Genomic DNA, 23,758 nt, shown 5'->3' on the forward strand with positions numbered 1-23,758 from the left:
AGGTATGATTGTTCTAGTCATAGTATCATGCACGATTAGATACGCGTTCTCAAAATTCTCTAGCAGCACAGTGTAGGGTATTGGTGTTCTAGAGCATGCGAATTGAAGTTTGACGTTAACTTGTGGTAGAAGAGACATTTAAAATGTGTGATTTTGTACGCGTTTCTTCGGTGCTGGGCTATCATGTGCTACCTTTTGTTTTTTTATTATCATCACCACCATGCACGGTCACAGTGCTACATTATTCACAATGTCGATGTTTTCCTATAGGTAGACATTTCAATACTGTCAATACGTCCGATGTGCCCCTGGTCTGAAAAGGGCCCGTGAACTTGTAGGCCTATGTTTTACTTGTACTGCCTGAATTTGAGCGATTGTAGGTTCACATCTAATGACGAATGTAATATGATGCTCCTTACCTACCTGGCCCGATTCATAAATATTCCGAGAAGAAATATAAGGGCGATCAGTATGATCATGCATATCGTATTATATAGGAAACAAAGAAATTGCCTCGTGGAAAAAAAAAATATAGTGATATGGCCCGTTATACAAAGTCAGAACAATGTCGTAGGCCTATATGATATTTTCGTGGTACAATTTACAACGTTTAACGTTCATGCAGTTTGTATCGCTGCAGCATGATAGCATCTTCGTATCTTTTGCAAGCAAAATTGTAAACTGTGGAACGCTGATGGTTTTCAAATAGTATATGTTTCAGTTAACTCTTTTACTCTTACCAGGGAGGTGTTTTCCTCTCACCTCCCTGCTCTTACTATTGTTTGCGCAAAGCACAAGAACAGTGGAATTATCAAACTTGAAGACAAGACTCGAAATTCATGTCATGATCTGATCATCTCGTAACTGCAGTGCGCGCTTGCGTGCATACTAGCGCAAATGTGTGTGTGTGTGAATACATATTCGCCATACACCTTCATGTTCTTTTCATCATAGTCATGACTACCTTTACAGGTTTGGACGTTTGCCTCGCAACAAGCAAAATGTGAATCATGCATATTATCACTTGTCCATCACCTCGTGGATGTGGTTACAAGCAGCCCGTTAAAGAAGAAATCCACCTCCAAAAATAAATACACTTCAAGAGAAAGAGAAAAATATTCCCTAGAGAACGATAAAGAATGACAAAAATCGGATGAGAAATAATGAAGATATACTGTATACATTTTTAAATTTCACATTTTTTTTTCGGAAAACATTTTTGACCAGTCCTTATGAATATTCAAATCAGCAAGTTGACGATATCATGCTGTCACAATTTCCTATCCATTTCATATACAGAAATGAAATAATCTCATATTTCTGCTGTATAGATAGAAAACTTGTCTTAAAACCACTCTAAATAAAAAAAGAACAAAAAATGTTAACTCTGATATATCTTGTTATGGGAATATGCTTTTACTTGTATCAGCTAAAAATACAAATAAATAAATCAACTCGCTGATTTGAATACTCATAAGGACTGGTCAAGAAATGTTCCCGAAAAAATGTGAAATTTCAAAATGTCATGTCTTCCTTATTTCTTATCCAATTTTTGCCATTTTTTGTATTGTTCTGTATATAGGCAATATTTTTCTATTTTTTTTTCAAGTTTATTCATTTTTGGAGTGAATTTTTTTTTTTAAAGATTACACTTCATGTTATAGCTTTGATAGCACTACTCATCATTTTTGTTCCATGTATTAGAAGCAAGGGAAGATGCACATTTTTAACTGTGTTATTTCCGTTTCAGTGCGAACAGGGATTTCTCATGCTTTTTGTTTTCTTCTTCTTCATTTCTTTTACTCTCCAAGATGTGCGCCATTGCATAATAATTTCATATATATTGCAAGACAGCTCACAAGGGAGTGACGCGACTCATCACTCTCTCTCTCTCTCTTGCTGCTCTCTCTCTCTCTCTCTGTATACATATATACTTATATCTATCTATCTATCTATCTATCTATCTTTCTTTCTATCTACCTGTCTGTCTATCTTTCTATCTGTCTGTCTATCTGTGTATTGATCATCCTATCTCTCTATCTGTCTATCTATATATCTACCTTTCTATCTATCTGTGTCTATCTATCTATCTATATATCCATATCTATCTATCTATCTATCTATCTATCTATCTATCTATCTATCTATCTATCCATCTATTTCTATCTATCTGTCTTTATTTCTCTCTATCTTTTCACTCCTTTTTTCCTCATTAGTTTTGGTGTGCGTCATTAATTATATATTGCAGCTAATTCATTCCTGCCGCTGTGCACATGCCACGTATGAAAGGAATGATTATTACTTCTTTTCTTTCTGTTTTATTTTATTTTTTTTTTTTTTTGCTTTAGATCTTTATAACTTTTTCGACAAGAACGAAATAGGGATACCTGGGATTTGAAAATAGCTCTCACAATTCCAACCAGCTCCGATTTATCTCACAAATATTATACCTAGAAAACGATCTGGTGAATATTCATTTGAATTTTCATATTTTGTTTCTTATTCCCCCCCCCCTCTCTTTCTCGCATGCGATTCAGTGTTGTGGGCTTATCCTCACGGCATGATGTGTTCACATACAATCTTTGGTGTCAGTATTCTGCACACGAACAAAGCCATGGGTGCATTTAATTGTGGGGTATCTTGTACTTAACAGCGTCCACTTATGGAGCTCCGATGCTCGTTGCAATGTCGCGTTTCTGGATAGTGATACTCAACGCGGAATGTCAATTGGTATTTTCATTGCACACGAAGCACAGTCAATGCTCGCATGGACCATCGTTTTATGTTATATCACGAATCGGGGCATATAATTTCAGAATGAAACAGGGTGAGCGATATTTTGCGTCACAAGTCAGTTCAGATACACTTTAATGAAAGGACTCGCCAGCTCCTCATCTTTTTCCAGACTGCGTGCCGAGCACAAAGTCAATTAGCAAGTTCTCTCTCTCTCTCCAGGGTCTCGTTTATAGCAAAGCAGTTTACAACAATTGCAACTTACAACAATAATGCAGTTGCCATGACAGCTGCTAAGCAATAACCAATCAGCTTTGTGCACAGAAAAGCGTTGCCAGGGTAACTGCATTTATTGCAACGTGCAGGAACTGCGCACCTCTTTGTGACACGGGCCCATAATCCGTATACAGTATTCGCTCCTTTGTCGACCTGAGCCGTCGGCTTGGACCTGACGGACATTTCCTATAAAATATGCGTTAGTGTGGGGATTATTTTCATGGACCCTGACAACATTGTATACCTTTGGCAAGTGTTAGTACGTGTGTGTTTCGTCTTCATTTCTCTCGTCTCGTACCCCTTTTATTCCCTAGGTCCATTCGTCAATCCCCTATCGTAGCTATCAGTCTATTCATTGATCTGTCCATCCATCTGCTTATTATATATCTATCCATCTACCGGTAGGTTCCTATATTGTCTCTATCTATCTATCTACCTATCTCTTTCTATCTATCTATCTATCTATCTATCTATCTATCTATCTATCTATCTATCTAACCATCTATCTATCTATCTCTCTCTCTCTTTATCTCTCTATCTCTCTATCTATCTATCTATCTATCTATCTATCTATCTATATATCCTATCTATCTGTCTGTCTGTCTGTCTGTCTGTCTATATATCTATCCATCTATTTGTCTATCTATCTGTCTATCTATCTATCTATCTATCTATCTATATGTCTATCTATCTGTCTCTCTATCTCCGTATATATCTATCTATCTATCTATCTATCTATCTATCTATCTATCCATATATCTAATTGAAGCCCTATATAATTATGTATGTATCATAATTATCTATCTGTATATCTGTCTGTGTTATCAATACTTAGTGTCAATCTCTCTCTTTCTAACTGTCTTCATATCTCCATGGTCGTCTACATAATAAATTGTACTTACTTCCCATTACAACATAATTTATATCTCACGATGAATAGAATAACACTCTGCGCGGAATAGTCAAGATTTTTTTTTTATTTCTTGCACAACGAGGATTATAATTTACAGACCAAATATTCGCAATTCCTTTGCTCGTTTCATTTTCGCAGAAATGGCAGAGCGGAAGAACTATATTGTAATTCATGTAGTCTCAACCTACGAGTGCTGTGTAATGTACAGTGTTATGATATAATTATGCATTACATTCAGATTTGAAATTCAGAACATTAAAAAAAGAATGAAATCAGCGACTGGTCAATACGAAGTGGATGTGCATAGTGGTAATACAGTCCTTAAACCTTTGTGCGCCAATTAGTCAAATGTGCACAAAGTCCACACAAATATCTATGGACAAGATACTAATGTAACAGGCAGAGGGTTAATGACAATTCAAGATGTTAGTCATTGTCATTCTAATGTTATTGCTCACCCACGGTATATAGCTATAGATCAGAAATTGCCTGAATTCAAGCTCAGGCTTCCTTTTACGATATTTTCTATATTTCCATGTATCTGTTTGGAATTCTATTTTCCACTGGATCGAAATGCCTCAACCTGGACGGAGGCACTCATGGCATGCATGTTGTTGATTTCATTCCATTTTCTACGATTGCTCCACACGTTTCCGTCACCATTACAGTTCGACGCCAGTCTTTCCTTTTGTCAAAGTCGTAGGACCTAATATATTATTCCGACAGCTAAAATATGTAATATTTATGATGAAGTGCGCTGTAAATACCTTCATTTTGAAAACCCAAACGATAATACTTTGCACGTCACATGGCGATTCCTATAACAGCTCTGTAAAGCTCTACGTTTTAACGCTACCAACGGTGAGAATTTGCGGTTCTGCACTGTCAAAGTGATTCTCCCGAAGTAGAATTTGGGTAACGACTCCCTTTAAACTTGAAGAGTCCGAGTCGAGTCCGAGCGTCGCATACGTGTACGATAAGTATGTGTGTGTGAGTGTGTGTATGATGTGATGTGTGTGTGTGTGGATAATGTGTATATGTGTATGTATATGGGGTATGTGTGTGTGCGTGTGTGTGGAAGTGTATGAGTGTGTTACCAAGGCTGTGCGTGTTTACGGCCCGTTGCTCGCTCGATGCATGAAGCGTCGTATGCTCCGGCCTGGCGCCTGCGGACACTCGGCGAAGTCGATGCGGCGCGCACTGGCACGAGCGTCTTTCGCCACCGCCTCTCCTAAACGAGTTATTCGGCCGTACCCTCTGTTCGCAAATGTTCGTGCGTACATTAGTTCCGTATCTTCACTCGGTATTTCAGCATGTTCCAGTCCGCAATGTTTTGTTTTGAGCATTTCCTTTTGTAACTTGCTTGCATTCCTTGGCAAAAAAACTGCGTGGTTATTGACGATGAATCGGAGGAGTATTGTGATGAGCCATAATACACCATTTTGATTCAAGTGTACGGAGTGACCCGTGTTATGAAATGTTACTGGTTCACATTATTACAGAATATGAAATGATTTTCAAATATGTTCGTGGAATTGTAGTGGTGGACCAATGGTAGAAGCACACCTCTCGTTCTGCCCAGTCATGATCGTACTAATTTGTGATGGTATCGTCAGTGTTTATCAATGCCATACAACACAACCGATGTCTTTCATAGGTCTATAACATGGATTATCCTTCTCATTTGCAGCGAGCAATCGTGCAGGCACATACGAAGTGGTACTGCTGACTCCGTGTAGACGGTCATGATTCTCATCACCTCATAAGGTAAAATAATACTTCCTTCATATTCTTAAATGTGACTTTATATTTCATGTGTCTGTTCGTTTAATTATATTGCCGCCCTCCCATGTACTCAATGATGAAAATAGTAATGCCGCAACCTATCGCGATGTGCAGAAAACGCTGGCGCCCCTATATCGGACGACGGCAATTTTCGAGCCCCACGTCTGCGGCGTCCTCTCGGCTCAGTTACCGTTGGCTCATATTCGCTGCCCGTTGAGGCGCGATTACTCGACCAACGTACAACCCCTTTTCCTTATACCACAGCACTACGAGTAGGCCCTATCCTCCCGCATCGCCGTTTGTGTAATCCCTTACCATACTGCAGCTAGCCACCTATTCGTGTGCTACCAAGTTTTGGTCTTGTAATTCATGTGATTGCCGATTTACCAGTTAGCCGAGCCAGTATTTTTTTTCACCATTACTATGAATCTTCTCTACAATATTTTACTGTTGGCGCATGCCCAGATGTCATATAGAATGACGGTGTTTTATAGGCAGACGGTGTCATGTTTTGTCTGGTCCGTGGCTAATTTAACCACCATTTTGGCGCCAGGCGCGATTCCTGGTGTTCAATTCTGTCGTTTTATGTGCATATACGAACGTGTATTCTTTGAATTCAAGATTGCGCTCAGCAGTTACAGAATATGAGAACACACGGAGCAAAATCAACTGAATGAATACCGTGTATGAGAGCAATGTGTCTGTGTGTGTCAGTGTGACCTTCATCGATTTTTTTTTCCTTTGCGGCATCAAGTACATGAAATCCTTGTCGTGTGATATCACCTTACTATTCTTAGCACAGCATTTGATTTCCCCTCCTAAAGCCCACACGGACTCTACATGTTGATGGCAAGAATTATTCAAAATGGAAAATAGGTCTTTCTTTTGTGTACATTAGAACGTCTTTGAACATATTATGATGTCATAGCACCTCTGGAAAATCGAAATGAAGAGAATATTGTTCGTATTGGTTTATACTTGAGACATAGTCACGTACAAAGAAGCGGAAAATTAATGTCTTCACAAAGTCACGTGACGTTCGTGTCTGAGACGTTTATTTTTTTGTGATCTCATAGGCCTACACAATAAGATGGCCTCAAAATTGGAATATCGTAACTGTCCGCACACAAATGTTTTGTCGATCTGATTTTCATATTACCTGCATGGTTTCCCAGCTTTTCATTTCATTGATGATGTTTAATTTTATATTTTTATTTCTCTATGCCATCGATCTAATGGCAACTTGTTAACGAAAACATAGGACCTGCATGGTTACCCAGTATTACCTTTTGCGTAACTCAAATCAATAATAAGCACTGTTGGAATTACCAAAGAAAAAAAAATGAAAGGGAAATGAATGACAGGGGACGGTGGACCTAGATTTAACCACAACGGAGCATAACTTGCTTTGTTGCATATCGTGCTACTCGAAGGACGCGGTGTAACGGGCAAAATCTGGTGTGATTGTCAAGAAGAAAGCAAAGCGCCGTGACAGGACTCGGTGACCGGATTTTAGTTTACGGAACGCAGATCTCAGTCTGAATACCGACGTTTTAGTTCTTGTCGTTTGCCTCACCAAACCGTGCATGCATATAATGCTATTTCCCAGCTTTGAACGTCCGTATTCCAAATTGAGAAGAAAGAAAAGAGAGCGAGAGAGAGAAAGAGAGGGATTGTGATTTTAGAACAATGACAGACATTCTAACGGTATGTATTTGTTTGCCTTTTTGAGAGGGAAGTTTATGAAATATATGTGTTCCGGTGTAACTGTTATGACAACATTTCTGCGCATGTTTATGTTGGGCATTGATTTTTCTTAGTCGTGGGTGTATTGGTTTGATGGGAATGATTGAACTTCTCCTTGTGTTATTATACACACAACAGAATATAAAGGACCCACAGTAATATGCCGAGCCGAAATCCGAGACAGAAAGCCAAAGATAATTTTCCTCATCCCTTTCATCTAAATATTGTGCTGTACGTCGGCTTTCATTACGGAAAATAAAACAACGAAATTTGCCAATACAACTCTACCAGCAAAATTATTACAGCCAGTTGCTGTACCCCCCCCCATGTATGATTGTATTGAAATGCTATACTACCTTGCACTATTACCGCGTGTGTACAATTTGTCCCTCAATTTTCATGGTGTCAGGAACACACATTGCTCTTATACCATCAACAAGAATGCTTGATATCTTCGTTTTTTGTTTATATTAATTTGTTTATTTTGTCTGCTTGTTGTTTGTTAGTTTGTTTGTTTTGTCGATTGCTGTGATACACATCAAGATGTGATCAGCCATCGACAAACATGCGGTATTATACTTCATGTGTAGCCGCAACCCAACAGGCCTGCTACAGGCCAGCGATGTATGCTTTCTACGTGTCTTATCAAGGCCATAATAAAAATATTTGTACCCCAGCACAAAGAGAAACAAAATAGATAATAGAAAAAATCACTGCTCCAAATGTGTGGGGTTTTTTTAAGCGGTGTGTACGTGACGCAAGAGAAACAAAATTTGCCCGTCGAAACAATTTAGTGTCAAACTTTTCTCGTAAGTAGGTAATCGTTGAGATAAAGCTATTATACACGGGACAGGGTGGTACCATTTTTGTGTTTATTGTTGTTTTTGTTTTTGTTTTCGGACACGTGTTATCAATCAGGTCCCCTTGAGAAACGCACAGAGGCAAGAATAAAAAGAAAGAAAGAAGAGAAAAACAACATAAAGAAGCGAAGACACTAGTTTCTTCTGTGGAGAGAGTGACAAGTTCACCTTCATAAACATAAGGATTGAGAAAATGCAACAGTGTTAGTAGAACACATCAGTGAAAGTTTGAGGAAAATTGGACAATCGATGCAAAAGTTATGAATTTTTTAAATTTTTGTCTTGGAACCGCTGGATGAGGAGACTACTACAGCTTGTGAGTCATATGCGTACAACAGTATAAAGAAAATGTAAAAGAAAATTCAACATATTTTCACTTTTTTCGCATAATAAAAGAGCACTTGACTTGCCTCTTTCTAAAGGCAGGGGGAATAATATTACCCATAACATTTGTCGGTAACGAGTCAGGGGAATGTATACTTTTTTCAACAGATGGAATTTTGTGAAATTCTCTTTATATTTTCCTTATATTGTTGTACGCATGTGACATCTAAGTTATTCATACACTGCAGTAGTCTTCTCATCCAGCGGGTACTGCACAAAAACTTCAAAAATTCATAACTTTTGAACGGATTGTCTGATTTTCCTCAAACTTTCTCCTTTAACTGGCTCGCTGTAATAATGAGATTCGGGAAGTATCCATTATTGTTGATTTGGGTTTCCCGGACCAGATCTGTGCCAGCTTTGCCCGTGCTTCACTGCCCAGTTGTTGTTGTTGTTGTTTTTCTTTTTTTTTCTCTCTCTTTTTGCAAATCCCGTAATGACGCAACACCCTGCCCATTCGCAAATACCCAAATTATAGCGGAGGATTATATAACCTTATGTAATAAAGTTCATGAAGAAGGGGAAAATGGTGTTGGGAGAAGCGACAATGCATTTAATCAACAGAAACGTGACGTCGTTGATATTGGTAATGTGATAATACTTATTTCATTCATCTCTTGTATCTTTTTTGATTGGCCTGAGCCACTGAATTTACAAGAGTTTTACAAGAGTTTTAGAAATAAACAACAGCAACTACAAAGAACTTTATTCAAAAAAAAATACGCACTGGTATAAAAAAACTAATGACCTGTTGTAGCCCTTTAAAAAGTTGTACTCGTATATTTTTTTCCTGCTGTTTTCATTAGCTCAACTACCACCTGAGTCAAAAACGTCTTTTTGGTTTATTAGGGGGTCTGCATGTGCAGCGGGTGTATCTGCCGAACGAAATGTCGTATGTTATACGCCGAAACCAGGGTAAAAGACGACTCCCCCTGCGTAAATGAACACAGCTCACGATCGTAGGGACTGCCACACGTGCAAGTGCACGAAGAATACGTAAATAAAGTCGTTAAAACGGCATAGTTTATACCCACATGGATTTAGTGGGGCTGAAACATCTCGCATGACCTCTAACCTCCGGTTGACCTGCTGGGGTCACGCGCTGCCAGGACGTCCAGCTGAAGTGGAAGACTCTGATAGGATCGTCGTCGGTGGAAAACGGAGCGAAGACCCTGGATCCTCAAGAACGGGCATGCGCAGGTGTGGAGACATTTCGATATCGTACGTGGTTGAAATGCAACTAGAAGCCGGTGAACCCGGGGCCTGTTTCATGAAGAGTTGCGATTGATCTTAAGCGCGATTCATTGAGCGTAACTCGGTAAATCGAGCGTAAGTTCAACATAGAGCGTAAGTCCTGTTTCATAAAAACACTTACGCTGGATTTCAAGAAAAATCAAGCGTAAGTTTCAGTAGATTGAGCGTTGCTTGCGATCAATCGCAAAGTTGTTTATGAAACGCAATTTGCGATTGATTGCAACTTACGCTCAATCTTTATGAAACAGGCCCCAGGAACGTTACGCAACTGTACCTTCTAATTTATAGCAACCAAGAAGAAGAGGAAGAAGAAGAAGAAGAAGAAGAAGAAGAAGAAGAAGAAGAAGAAAGAAGAAGAAGAAGAAAAAGAAGAAGAAGAAGAAAGAAGAAGAAGACGACGACGACGACGAAGAAGAAGAACATCAACAACAACAAGAAAATGCCATCAGCGTATCCGAGTCCGAGATTTTTGGTAAAACATTCTTTTATGGCTAAGTCATCATGATATGAATTCTGTGTTTAACAATGCAGAAATTAAAAGGCTCAATGGGATTTATTGGGGAATGCATTTATGTCGATAGAACTACCAGGTAAGTAAGATATATATATATATATATATATATATATATATATATATATATATATATATTGTTACAGGAGGTAAATAGAAATAGCTAAACCAACAGTTGCCTAACCAAAATGAGAAATACTCAGCCTATTCAAGAAACGTTACAGTTTCCTGCAAAGTATTTTAGTGACTGAGTTTATCAAATTCAGTATGTGTTCTATTCTTTTTTCACATTCTATCGTATAAACGCAGCGAAAACTCACTCTAAACCTAATTTTATAGTTAATCACTCATATGTCTTTACATGTGTTTTTTTCTCAGTCAGCGGCGCACAAGTTTGAAATGATAGCATTATGATGATTGATAATTCTTATGGAATTTTCTTGGTTTCACTGTACATAGACCGTAAATCATTTTGGACTGATAATACGTGACAAGTTTTTTTTTCTTTGTATTTTCTTATGCAAACTTCATGTGTTGCACTTTTCTGAGTACATAGTGTAGTAGGAATCACGAATGACAGTATAAAAAAAAATAGGTGTCATTGACCGAACAAACCTAGCAATGACTACGTATATGCCGCCACGGTAAAGCAGTGTGCGTTTCAGACAACGTACGTGTTGGGCGAGGGATCCCCTCAAAAGTTGCCATCACCCGTGCTGTATAGCGGCGAGCCATAAAAGCGTGCATGGGAACATTTTGTTGTCGTTGTTGGACCAAATGCTTTATAGACTTGTGCACGAAAATATTATAAGTGTCGTTTTGATTGCCTTGCAGTCATGTTTACATTTGATTGTATTTTGTCAATGCAAACTCGTCAAGCAGCCGTGACATCAATAAACTCTGTTCTTCATCTAGGCCGACTTCCTTCGTTATTTCGTCGATGAATCACTGTGTTGATAAATCAATATGAGATTATTTTAATTCTTATGTGGAAGAAAGCTGGATATTGTCCCCGGAAATCCAGTGCGCTCTGCACCTAATACCGCTTCGTTCTATCTGGACGTAATAATCACGACCAAGCCTTTTTTTTTTCTCACTGTCGTATTATTGAACGTAGGTGTGTTTGGGGGGGGGGGGGGGGAGGCAAAAATTATAAGAGTATATGTTTTAAAAAATACACACACACACACACACGCACACAAACCTTCCTTGGGTGTCCCAATGGTTATAAAAAGCCTTCAGCATCGGTGAGATAACACGTGCTAATATCATATACCGCTCAGTGTAATTGGAAGACTGTATAAGCTGTGACATCCAGGATCTTCGTCAGGAGCATTCGACCTCATAATTCTGGCGTCATGTTTTGCGGGAATAAATCACTGATCAGACTCACAAAGCGTATCAGAGCCGAATATATTACTTGGCGGTACATTATTTTATATATATCTTGACATTTTGTATGATATTGCAATAACCAAAATAGATGCGTATTTATGAATGAATGTTATGATGATGAGGCAAAATAACGTAAACGAATATCATGTTGCAAGTTACGGAGTTGGGCTTCGAAAAAAAATAGATCCAAAGCATGATTATTTGCATTAGAGAAGTTCGGATGGTTTAATTTGACCTGAAACGTTACCTTTGGTGGAGTTAATCGTGATATACTCGCTCAGAGCACGTTATGAGTTACGTTGCGTTATTAAGACGGCAAGGGGGAAGGCGGGGGGGGGGGGGGGGTTGAAAAGCAATGGACGCTGGGCAAATATCGTACCGTGGTAGGTGAAAGTGAAGATGGAATTTTTTTTTTCCTGCACGCGGGTGCATATACGCTGATGCCAGGAGGAGCGAGCGGTAGGCTTGGCCGTACGATGATTGCAGCTAATGGACACTCCAATCCCGCATCTATCGGCTAATACCCACTAAATTGTGGATTATTGTCTTCTGCTTACGTCTCCCATATCGCATTGCACTATCAATATTGTTTTCGGAGACCTAAAATCGTTTGCAACAATTTTGACATCCTCCTGCGCGGATGAGCGTATACCTCGCTTATCACGACAGTTTTTTTTTCCTCTCTCTCTCTTCGCTATCACCAAAATCCTCCCCCCCCCCCCATCGCCATCCCTAATACGCAAACATTACACGTAAGTATAGCCACCCCTCATCTTCAGGTATATATCCCTACGCATTTCAACTTCTGTATTTTGAAGGCGAAATAGGATCCGTTGGTACACAAGATGTATCATACATCTTTAGGTTTATCTGTCCTGTGTGAGTTCAACAACAGTCTTCGGCAGACTTTGTGGTTTGTTAGCGTCAGGATAACATGTCTCGAAGCGAAGTTCCAATCAGGCAGTAATGAGCAGCAAAATCTTTCTGGAATTAGAAGATGGTTCATTTACCAGAAAGAAATTCAATAAACAAACAAACAAACAACAAAACAAAGACAACAACAACAACAACAACAGCAAAACAGTTTAATTCATGTGGTATGCAAGCTAACCCCAAAAGCGGGTAATTCGATTCATTATTGTGGACGTAAAAAGAACAATATTCTCCATTTGAGAAATGAAAACGTCCTTGGAGAAAATCTGTATCATATTTATCCGGATGGCTGATTATGCCATGAATATAAATCACATAATGCAAGCTTGGATTTCGTGAAACATCCGCGTACACACAAAAGTACAGAAACCTTCTTGAGATCTTGTAAAACGTATACGTATACGAAGTCACTTACGCAGGCATTAGTATGTTGGACCACGTTTTGTCGGCGAGATGATAATCTTGTAGTTATTGGGCTATTTCTCCTGCTATATTCATCGTTGTTATTGTAAATTGCTATCACCATCGTCATCATCATCATCATCATCATCGTCATCATCATCGTCATCATCATCGTCATCATCGCCGTCATAATCATCAATCATCATTTCGTCTACGGGGATAGTATTTCATAAAATACGTGTAGGCCTGTCAATTAATGGCGTCGACTCGCTATTTACACACAGAGACCGTCACATTCCCACGAGCACTGCGTTTGGGGTGTTGCATTTTATAAGACCATCCTGATATGAATGAGAAAACTTGGCAATTGCTTTAATAGTGCGAGTACCAAGTACTTTGCAAATACCAATTTCGAGATACAATGAGATACGATTTTCTGTGGTGATTTATGAAAAACCTTGTGTACCTTCATCCTGCATGCAACATCATGAACGGTGTAGGGAATTTTTCTCCGGTTAGAAGCAGTCTCAACAAACCATATCGAGTGTGCCCTGAGTCAGCTCAAGCAACAAGTCTTCTTTTAGTTTCTTTCCCAACCCATTTCCCTCTGGCTATGAATATCTGTCTACATAAATATCAGTAACATAAATACTTTAAGATCGTGCTGTTTCCCAAGCATTGGATTACTCACTCAAAACAAGACCAAGCGAAACAACAACAACAACAGCATTGCAGCATCCTCGCCAGCAACAAAATCACAACAACAAAACAAAACAACAATAACAACAACAAAAAAGCCTCTATCCCACGTGATACACGTATATGTAGATCACCGAAGTCATGTTGGGACCATGAACTTCATTATTCAAGGAAATACCCCACATCCGCTGCACTTCGTGTGGGGTCTCCCGCTGCGAGGCCGTTCATTGGTGCAATGTTGACCGCGCGCGCGGGATAGATCTAGATAGGACATGGTAGAATACATTTTTTTTCTTTTGCTGTCTGACCATGGCCTGACATGAGAACAAATTCATCGTTTCCTTCTTCTGGGGACAAGAAGATCCATATGCAGAAACACGTAAATTAAAACTTCTGATGGGGTGATTTTTTTTTTTCGACATTGACGAACCAAGAGGCAGTTTGAGCTAAATTTGGTGAAGAAAGTATGACGATGTCAGCTGACGTGTACTGAGTTTGTATATATATATATATATATATATATATATATATATATATATATACAATACACACACATTGAAAGAGAGAGAGAGAGAGAGAGACTGAACAGTCGGAAATATCGCATAACACATAATTACGAAAATTTTCAGTTTAGACAGCATATTATGATTGAGAATTTCAAAAGTTCTAGCCGTGTATGGGAAATAATATGAATAATATATATAATGATATAATACAGAAATAATATCTATCCATCTATCTATCTATCTATCTATCTATCTATCTATCTATCTATGTACACCATATGATATATCTGTTCGTCTTATAGTTCGTTTTGCCATGGTCCTTACAAAGGCCCCAGGCTATTGATATCTTTACGTGCACTGATAGATAAAATCCAGATTTATTTGTGGAAACCTCAGTGAGTTCATGATAAAAATGTATCGTTTGTTTTTGCTCGAATTGCTTTATTTCCTGATTCAATTCAGTTCAGTTCATTTCAATTCAGTCATATACTCTACTCCCTCCAACAAAATGTAATACATAATACAAAGCTTACATTTGACATTATGTTAAGTGCAAGTCGTGGAATATGGAGTATCATACAAAATTGTATGATTGATAAAGTTGAAGATAAGGCGACCTATATTAATGATGAATGATTAGACTCGTATTGCTTTCATGTTGATGAAATGGTTAACGCTGTAATTATGTCATACAAATGTCATATTCATAAATGTAAATTCATCTTTGTAATGATAAATAAGAATGATAAGAATGATAGCAATGATGATGATGATAGTAATAGTAGTAATGATAGTAATTATAGTAATAATGATAATGACAATAATGATAATAATAATAATGATAATAATGATAATAATAATGATATTAATAATAATAATAATAATAATAATAATAATTGTTATTATTATTATTAGTATTATTATTATCATTATCATTATTATTATTATTATTACAATTAATATTATTATTACTATTATTACAATTAATATTATTATTGTTATTATTATTGTTATCATTATTATTATTATTATTATTATTATTATTATTATTGTTGTTATCATCATCATCATCATTATCATAACGGAAACACCAGTAGTGATAATAGTAAAATATCTTATTTACCTTGGATAAATAAATATCAGCACTATTCTTCCGGAGGTCCCTGCCATTATCATTATCACCCCAGCGTTACCAGGTACCATTTATCGCACCTGGGTTGAGAAGGACATCGTGGGTGTAAACATCTTGTTCAAGGACGTAAGCACTTGGCAGCTAGGACTCGAACTCGGGACCTCTATATCAAAGTCAAGAATCTCATCCGCTTGACCACAGTGCCCCCATAAAGTGGCGTCATGTTATGATCTGTTATTATGATCAAGGAAATAAATCTACACTCCCTTTCACTTTCGTTTAATCGGTATTCCGATGTTGTTGTTGTAGAATTTTGTATCAAACGTGTTGCACGTTTCCTTTTTAAGTGATATGCTCGGTTGTATAACGATGTGGAGACATTTGCAATTTTGGTATATCTTGAAATCACATGGTAATTTGGTAGCGAAAATTTCCGTACACCCCCCCCCCCCCCCCCATTTAAATTATACGAGTAGACAGGAAATCCGAGGGTGATTATTTTCATAACACGGCCTGGTGACAGTGCGCCTTCCATATTTAAGAAGAAAATCAAACAATGGAAACACTAGAGGACATCAACTCAATATTTTTTCCCCATTCTGAACTGGAAGTCAAACCTCATTATTATTTCAGCCTGATAACTTGCAGGACTGCCTCAGACGACGCTAGAAACGAAGAGCGCGGATGCTAGAAACCGCTGCATGGCGTCGTTGGCAGCCGTGCATGCAGCATGCTCATGGTGGCAACAATGTATATAACCTGTGCATGTTACCTGAATGTTTGCACGTGATTCCTCTAGCCCCTATTATGTTTTATTAACTCTCGCATGACTGATATCGATAAGTACCGTCGACATCATATGCGGTGTAGCTTCCAGCGGTAGTGACAGCATTAATCAGCGCATTCATCAATATTACTGAAACAGCGAGACCAGTGCATATAGTGACGTTTTGCGTGGTATGGAGATACATTCACAGGTGTCACGCAGGCCATTCGTTTCAAGCAAATGCTGGCCCGTCATTTTTCATTTTTCATTTATGGAAATATCAAAAAACAGAAAAATCCAAGAAACCAAACAAAACTGTGATTTTTTCTTTCGTGCAGAGATTTGGGTGGAATCGCACCAAAATGGCAATGTAATGTCAGTTTGCATCATTATGAGTTATCTTCAATAATGACTTTTCGCCGCGGAGGCAGACACACGGGACTGGGCGTGAAAAATGTGAAACGCCAATGTTTGACAGTTTTTTATCCCAATATTCTCATGTATCCCCTTCCACTCTGAGAAGTGAGTGCAGGATAGAATATCATTCAAAAATGAAACAAGAACAATCTTTATTTGTGTGTGTGGGAGAGCAAAATGTAGCCCATTCACAAAAGTCTATAACTGATCTTACAAATTAGAGATAATGGAGCTGATGAACGTAATACTATCATATAATGAATTATACAAAAAGACTGAAATTCATTGTGTATAGTGTTGCCATCATGACTCATATGACAAAAGCAAATTTCTTCGTCAACTGCCAGATGTTGAAATTCGCCACTGCATGTAAAAGCTTTTATAAATCAAAAGTACTAATACTGGAAGGAGTAGATGGATAGATATCACAATAATGGAGAAACTTTTTAACGAATATAATGTACAAGAACATTATAGAAGCAACTTTGTTTTCATCGATCGTTTCACCAGATGTGAAGCTATGTCGTCAGGCAACGTTAAAGGAAACCAAAGCCGAAATATAAATTTGGTGAAATTAAGTGAAAGCAGCAATATTAGTAGAACATGTCAGTAAAAATTTGAGGAATATGCGGTCAAGAATTATGAATTTTTAAAGTTTCATTGCCGCCACGGCTGGATAGGGAGACTATTACATTTCATGATGTCATTACGGACAACAATAATCATGAAATATAAAGAAATTCAACATATTTTCACTTTTCTATAGCATAACGAAAGAGCACGTGACTTGCCTCTTTCAGAGAGCGGGGGAAATTACATTATACCTTAACATTATGCCAATAGCAAGTCGATGGAATGTGTATATTTCTTGAAAAAGTAAATTTTGTGGAATTCTCATATTATTTTTTTTTTTTACATATTGTTGTCCAAAATGACATAATGAAGTGTGTAGTCTTATCCAGCGATGTCGGAAACTTAAAAAACCCCAACTTTTGAATAAATTGTCCGATTTTCCTCAAACTTTCACTGATGTGTTCTACTAATATTGCTGCTCTCACTCAATCCACGTTTAAATTTGGGCTTTGGTTTTCTGTAATGATAGCGTATAACACTGAGAGTGAAGCGCAAGATCAAAGTACCTATCTTCTTTTCGTTCTCTTCTCTTTCCTTTTCTTTTGGTGGTATGCTTCTTGTGTGTTTTTGTTTTGTTTTTGTTTCATGCTAAACGATAGCATTGTTTGTGACCATGTGTGTGCCCGCTTTGCACTGATTTCATGTATTGGTTTACATCCTGAGTGGGTGTATAAATGGCTTATCCGGAGATGATGCTTTGTTAAAACGTCAAATGAAACACACGCATGCAGCCCAGCGACTGTCGTCCACCCGAAATCTCCAGCGGCACCCGAATTGAATTTATATTACTATGCATGCACGGCCAAAGCCGGCCAGGCTGGCCGCCTGATGGTGGTGGGGAAATATATATGATGTATACATATAATTTTCCCTCTCGTCCGTAATGCAGTCGTGACCAGTGGAACGGCCGGCCGGAGTTCACAAAGTTCGCAGAAAGTACAGCGCAAGTATCGTGAGGTATTTTAATGGAAGTAGCCATGGCAATACGAATCCAATTGAGTTCTGTCTGCGCATTATGAAACCATGTCTGTTCAATTTTCTACAAGCAAACGACCACGCTTTAGCGTACATCTCTTCGTCATGCTCTTTTCCTTTTTCTTTCTTTCTTTCTTTTTGTGGTTGATGTGTAATTCGGCGTATATTAAAAAAAGAGAGATGGTGGTTGTCCTCCAAAGGTACGGTATCCATTATCTGGCACGCTTTGCTGCTGGTGCCGAAGGAAGTTTTAGACGACTTTGTTTTGACATCTTTCATTTTCAATATCATGCACGTTACGTTGGGTCGGACGCTGTTGCCGCGCGTGTTTATATTTTTCGTCTTATGGTCAGAAGAGAATTTTGAGTATACCGTCCGCCCCCCCCCCCCCCTCTCGAGCGCGGTCTATCTCCCCTCTTCTGTTTTGTTTTGTTGTGTTTTGTTGGGGGAGGGATAAGGAAGGAGAATTTTAGTGAGTACTTGATAATTATTGCCCATTGCTACTCTGCAATTTAAAACTTAATCGCACGTTTATATAGGGCTAATTATTTTCGGACACCATGCGTATTTCATAATTTCGAGCTATTCGGACTCGTGACATTTTGGTAGATAAGAAGTATTAATGCAAACCTTTGATCGATACGACCGAGTGTGAACATGCCCGATACTAACATGACGGAAGTACATATTTCCGGCAGAGCCGTACAGCTTGTTTGTGACCATATGGGACCAATTTTGATGAAGAAAAAGCATAGTTTGGGCACATTGATTTAATGGCATGCATCTCATGGGATTAGGCCCCGAAATGTAAAAGGAACTCCAACGTTATCTTCTCTGTATGCAATCGGCACTTTCCTATATGCATGATATATCGTTACGAACAAGGGCCTATATGGAAATTTGTCTTTAAAAAAAAAATCGAAATGATGTTTATCACTAAAACCACGTTTATGTCGCGTTGAAATATTTGAAACGCAACTTGATCTGAATTGCATTAATTCACCATTGGATTTGAACTCCAATTGAATATGATACAGTTGAACTAGGATGTCCGCATTGAGAACTGGATATTTGACAGTTCTCAATTAACCTGCAAGATGTAAAAAAGAAAAAAAGAAAAAAAAACGAAAACAAAACAAAGCGCTTTTTGGATTTGCAATTAGTGATTTTCTCTTTTTATATGCGAAAAGAAGTCTGACGTGTTGTATGCCACTCTTGGGAACGTAGTAAGGATTGGATGGTTGATATTAAACCAGAACCATGCAGCAGACTGTTTATTTCAGATCACTTGTGAAGAAACCAAGGAGTTATTACTCATTATAATATATACGTACCTCCTTGAGAAAACCAAGGTGATGGTGTAATGTCCTGGCAAGGGACGGGAGGTGAAGGAGTGGGATGGTACATTTTGAATAGTCGCATCGCTTGTGGAGGTTTGCCATCAACTTTTACCACCATAATACTCTCCTTGTGTAGTAACGTTGCTTATGCCCAGTCAATCCTCAACCCATTTTATTTTCGAGATGAAATCTTAAATATACACTTTTACGAGGAATCAGGGACATGAACGTGACGTCGTGCTGACCAACCAATGTCATCAAGACTCCTACATCCACGGGGGGGGGGGGGGGGGGGGAGCGTTGGAAGGAGGAGGGGGCGTTGGGAGGAGGAGGGGTGGGGGGATGGGGTCAACCAGCGCTCCACTCCTCTCGCCCCACCCCTTCTTCCCAACAACCTCCATTCCAAGTCAAAATCCTCCTCCTTGCTCTGCATCACCTCTCAACCCAGATCACGCAGGGATCTCTGGCCGAGAGTGCTCCGTGGATCACCCCCTTTTCCTCCGCTCGAGCATGGAAATATTAACCCTAGCTCGTGAACTACTACTCCTACACAACCCCTGCTTCGTTCGCCGCGGCTCGCAAGAAGCCATATGCAAAATTCATCGGGCCATAAGCCGATGATGAAGCGCCTGCAGCCCCGCTCTGCCAGGCAATCGCCGTATTTTTCCTCTTCTCCTTCCTCCCTTTTTTTGTTGGTGTTGTTGAAGGAAAGCAATATTTCATACAGAAATTACACGGCGGTGCAGCGTGCGTGGTTGTTTTGATGGCGTCGCCTTTTCATAATTATCCCCGGCGAGCTGCCCCCTCCGTTTGTTCTCGCTACCGAGTCCCCTGTATAAGCATGGATTTTGACTATTGTCTTACTCCAAGGTACCCGATGCTATCTTTCATAATATACACACATTATTTTCTCTCTTTTTTTTTTCCTAGCGTCACTTTCATGACGATTATAAAGAAAAAGCAACAACCACGCTTTAATTCAGAATAATATATCACTTGAGGCCGACAGAATAGTGTTGTGCTATACAAAGTATCAGTGCGTAGAGTCTCGCGTAGGTTGTTGCATATTTTTCGTTGTGAGGTATTCGGCATGTACTCGATATTTTGTTTTATTTCTGCTGGCTTGGAATATTGTATGTTGTTCGTCTGGAAGTGCACATGTACGATGCTCAGCTTTGGACAATGAAATTCGCGAGATCTCGCGCAAGGTATTAAGTTAGCTACCATCTGTTAAAGTGTTGTTAATTTCCTCCTTATTTTTTTTTCCTGAAGATTGCATCTGCTATAGCAATATCACGTCAAAAAAGAGCTCGGACCACCTGTGATTTTGGAAGTGAAGAAGTGATCTTTTTTGCTTGTATTTCCTATATCATGATGATATATTGTTTTGATGCTCAGCGCGTCTTCAAGTTGAAATGGTTTCTGGCAAACATGTTTTGATCAGGAGGACATTCTGACCTATTTGCCGTTTGGTTTGTAGAGCTTGTAAGCTTTTCTTTTAAGCTTACGCCATGATAACGCAATTGTTTTCTTCAGTACCTTCGACAACAGTTCACTGCTGCCTCTGAAATCACTTCGCAATTAATTTCAGCTATTTTCCAACAGTCATCAGAATCTATAACGTAATCACTTGCTCAGAATGGGATCGTCGAATATTTTCGAACGTACACAAGCAACGAGCGAATCGTGAACTAAAGTTAGTTAGGGCGAGCAGCCACAAGTAAAGCAAACCTGCATTGTTATAGTGTATACAGTCTGTAATCACCATACCTTAATGAGCTTTATTATGACAGTTACACTTACATACAAAACTGGGTGATCGGAGTTTATGCGTAGTCCCGTCCCTTGAATGATGGGCTTGTCGCTGGTGATGCTTTCGAATACGATGGCCATTTGATTGTGGCCGTTGATATTGTTGTATGGTGGGGCGCAGACATTTGGAGTAAGGAGGGGGCAGGTAGATTGTCCATCAGACACGCCAGAAATGCCCCCAGCAATATCTTCCGTCCGCTCGTCGGCAGCAGGGGACCGGGGAAGTTCGGCCACGGCCGGAGATCGGGCCGCGGCTGAGTGCGCCCTGCCAAAGCTATACGGTTCGTTTGAGCATCAGATTCCAACCCTCTACTTCTCATGTGTTTGTAGACGAATTCGTGGCGTATTGAATATACCCATCGTGCACTGGGATTCATATCCTCCACAGGACCTTTGTCCTTTGCTAAATATAGACCGGTTTAACCTGCTAACTTCTGCACGTCCCGTACCCCTTTTGAAATTTCAGGTAGCTGGTATGTGTCACAACCCATCACTATGATCGTTGTGAATGCGTACGGACGGATCGCAGAGACGCTGGTGGTGAAATGCTGCATGAAAATGACGAAAAATCTCGAAAAGGTATCCCATGACTATGATATACAGGAAAGGCACACTAATTTGTCATTATTTAAATTCTCTCCGTTTGAATTTTCGGAAATCAAAGGTAGTTGCCAATCTGCACGGACTGAAATCCTCGAGATAAGAGATTATGCCGAAGTGTTCTCGACAATATTATCACAAAATTACTTTCCAGTTCTTAGACAAAAAGATCACCTTATGATTTCGCATCCCTTTCTTGATGCGTCTTCCGTAGGCCTTATGATGAGATGATGCGTGGACTCGCTTCTGATAGAAGCACGTTGTTAGACACCATATATACGTTTTGCATTTGAGTACCATTGTCAAGCATAGACCCAAAGCCCACATGTTTAAAGATTGGCATTTTTTTTTCTCCAAGTTTTCCTTTATTTCTGAAACGTAACGCTCGTGTGCGTGTTCATAATTGTGTAAGACCTCAACATAATGTTATGAAAGCAATATCACATTATGTATATACATGTACTCCGTATCGATAGCGGAAGCATTTCATTACCGTTTCAAACAGCAGCAACAACAACAACAACAACAACAACAACAGTGTGTTATATATTAATAAGCGCAGACCAGAATATCTGACCACATGAAAATTAATCGCATGATGCATGGTCATATTCAGATACGATCAAAATGCATGGCGTTATCATTTCCTGCAGCCCCGATATGGTTTCACATGCTCTATACCTCCGCAGTAGGTGCCTACATGGATATCAGTTGCGGTGGTCGATAACTTGGCAAATATAACCCCCATGGCTGTAAAAGTTCTCACTATGATATTCTACGATTGTAGTCATCAGGATGTAAGTAGATAAAATCGTGTTCTTTTTTGTATATATGATAACTTGTAATAAAAAAATGATGTTTATAAAAAGAGATTTTCCGGGAAGATTTTGTGAGACTTGTGAAGCGATAACATTATCACTTCACCTAATTTGCATGTGCTTCGTGAAAACATACGAAAATTTCAAAATCAATAAGTGTCTTGTTCGATGTCTTACTTTACCGAAACTTCCATCGTTTTGGTCGTTAAATTTTACTCTATTTGTATTGAAAACAACTTCGATGTATACATAGAGTAGCCTTTCGCTTTATCATGTCTGGCCGAATTCCGTTCTGTCCTCCTACATGTCCTATATATAAAAAGCATGAAACCATACCCACCTATTCCAGCGTACTGCATCTTGGAAGTCAAACTCCCGCTTGCTGAGTTCTGGCTGAAGAAAGAATTTGTCCGCATCGGTATAAAAGTGACCAAAACGATTGCGCACATTTTATCTTGTCCTTTGCAATATTTTTGCGTTATACCATTATTACAAGGCTGGGTAACATTAATTTTTCTGTCTGTGTTATATTATATATTAAGTATATTTCGTAACTTATGTATTCTATGTAGAGAGTGCTGAGATTATGTATAGTATGTATGTGGATATTTTATCTAAATAAGAATATCGTCAAGGGAATGCCTTATAACACAAAATGAGTTTGAGTCGAAATGTGCCTATAAAGTGCAGCTAGTAAGAGATTTCAAATAATGCACATTAATGGTTACCGCCAGTTTTGCCTGAAAGTTAGAAAACCCGGTGCGTGTGCGTTGCTTCCCAATCAGATCCAATACAGGAATTGCTATTTTGGCAGTTTCAGTGATAATCAGACCTTGATGTAATGACATTATGTCACAGTGAATTAGCG

At 38.9% G+C, this 23,758-nt stretch overlaps 1 pseudogene; it reads left to right on the top strand.

Moving 5' to 3' along the window:
- The window catches only part of LOC139710358 (uncharacterized), a 112,860-nt pseudogene that overhangs the window by 18,396 nt on the left and 70,706 nt on the right, over positions 1-23,758 (top strand).

The sequence above is a fragment of the Diadema antillarum genome, unplaced genomic scaffold (assembly GCF_040938485.1).
Source record: "Diadema antillarum isolate AM-2024a unplaced genomic scaffold, OU_Dant_1.0 seq00001523_RagTag, whole genome shotgun sequence".
In the NCBI taxonomy this organism is placed as follows: Eukaryota; Metazoa; Echinodermata; class Echinoidea; order Diadematoida; family Diadematidae; genus Diadema; species Diadema antillarum.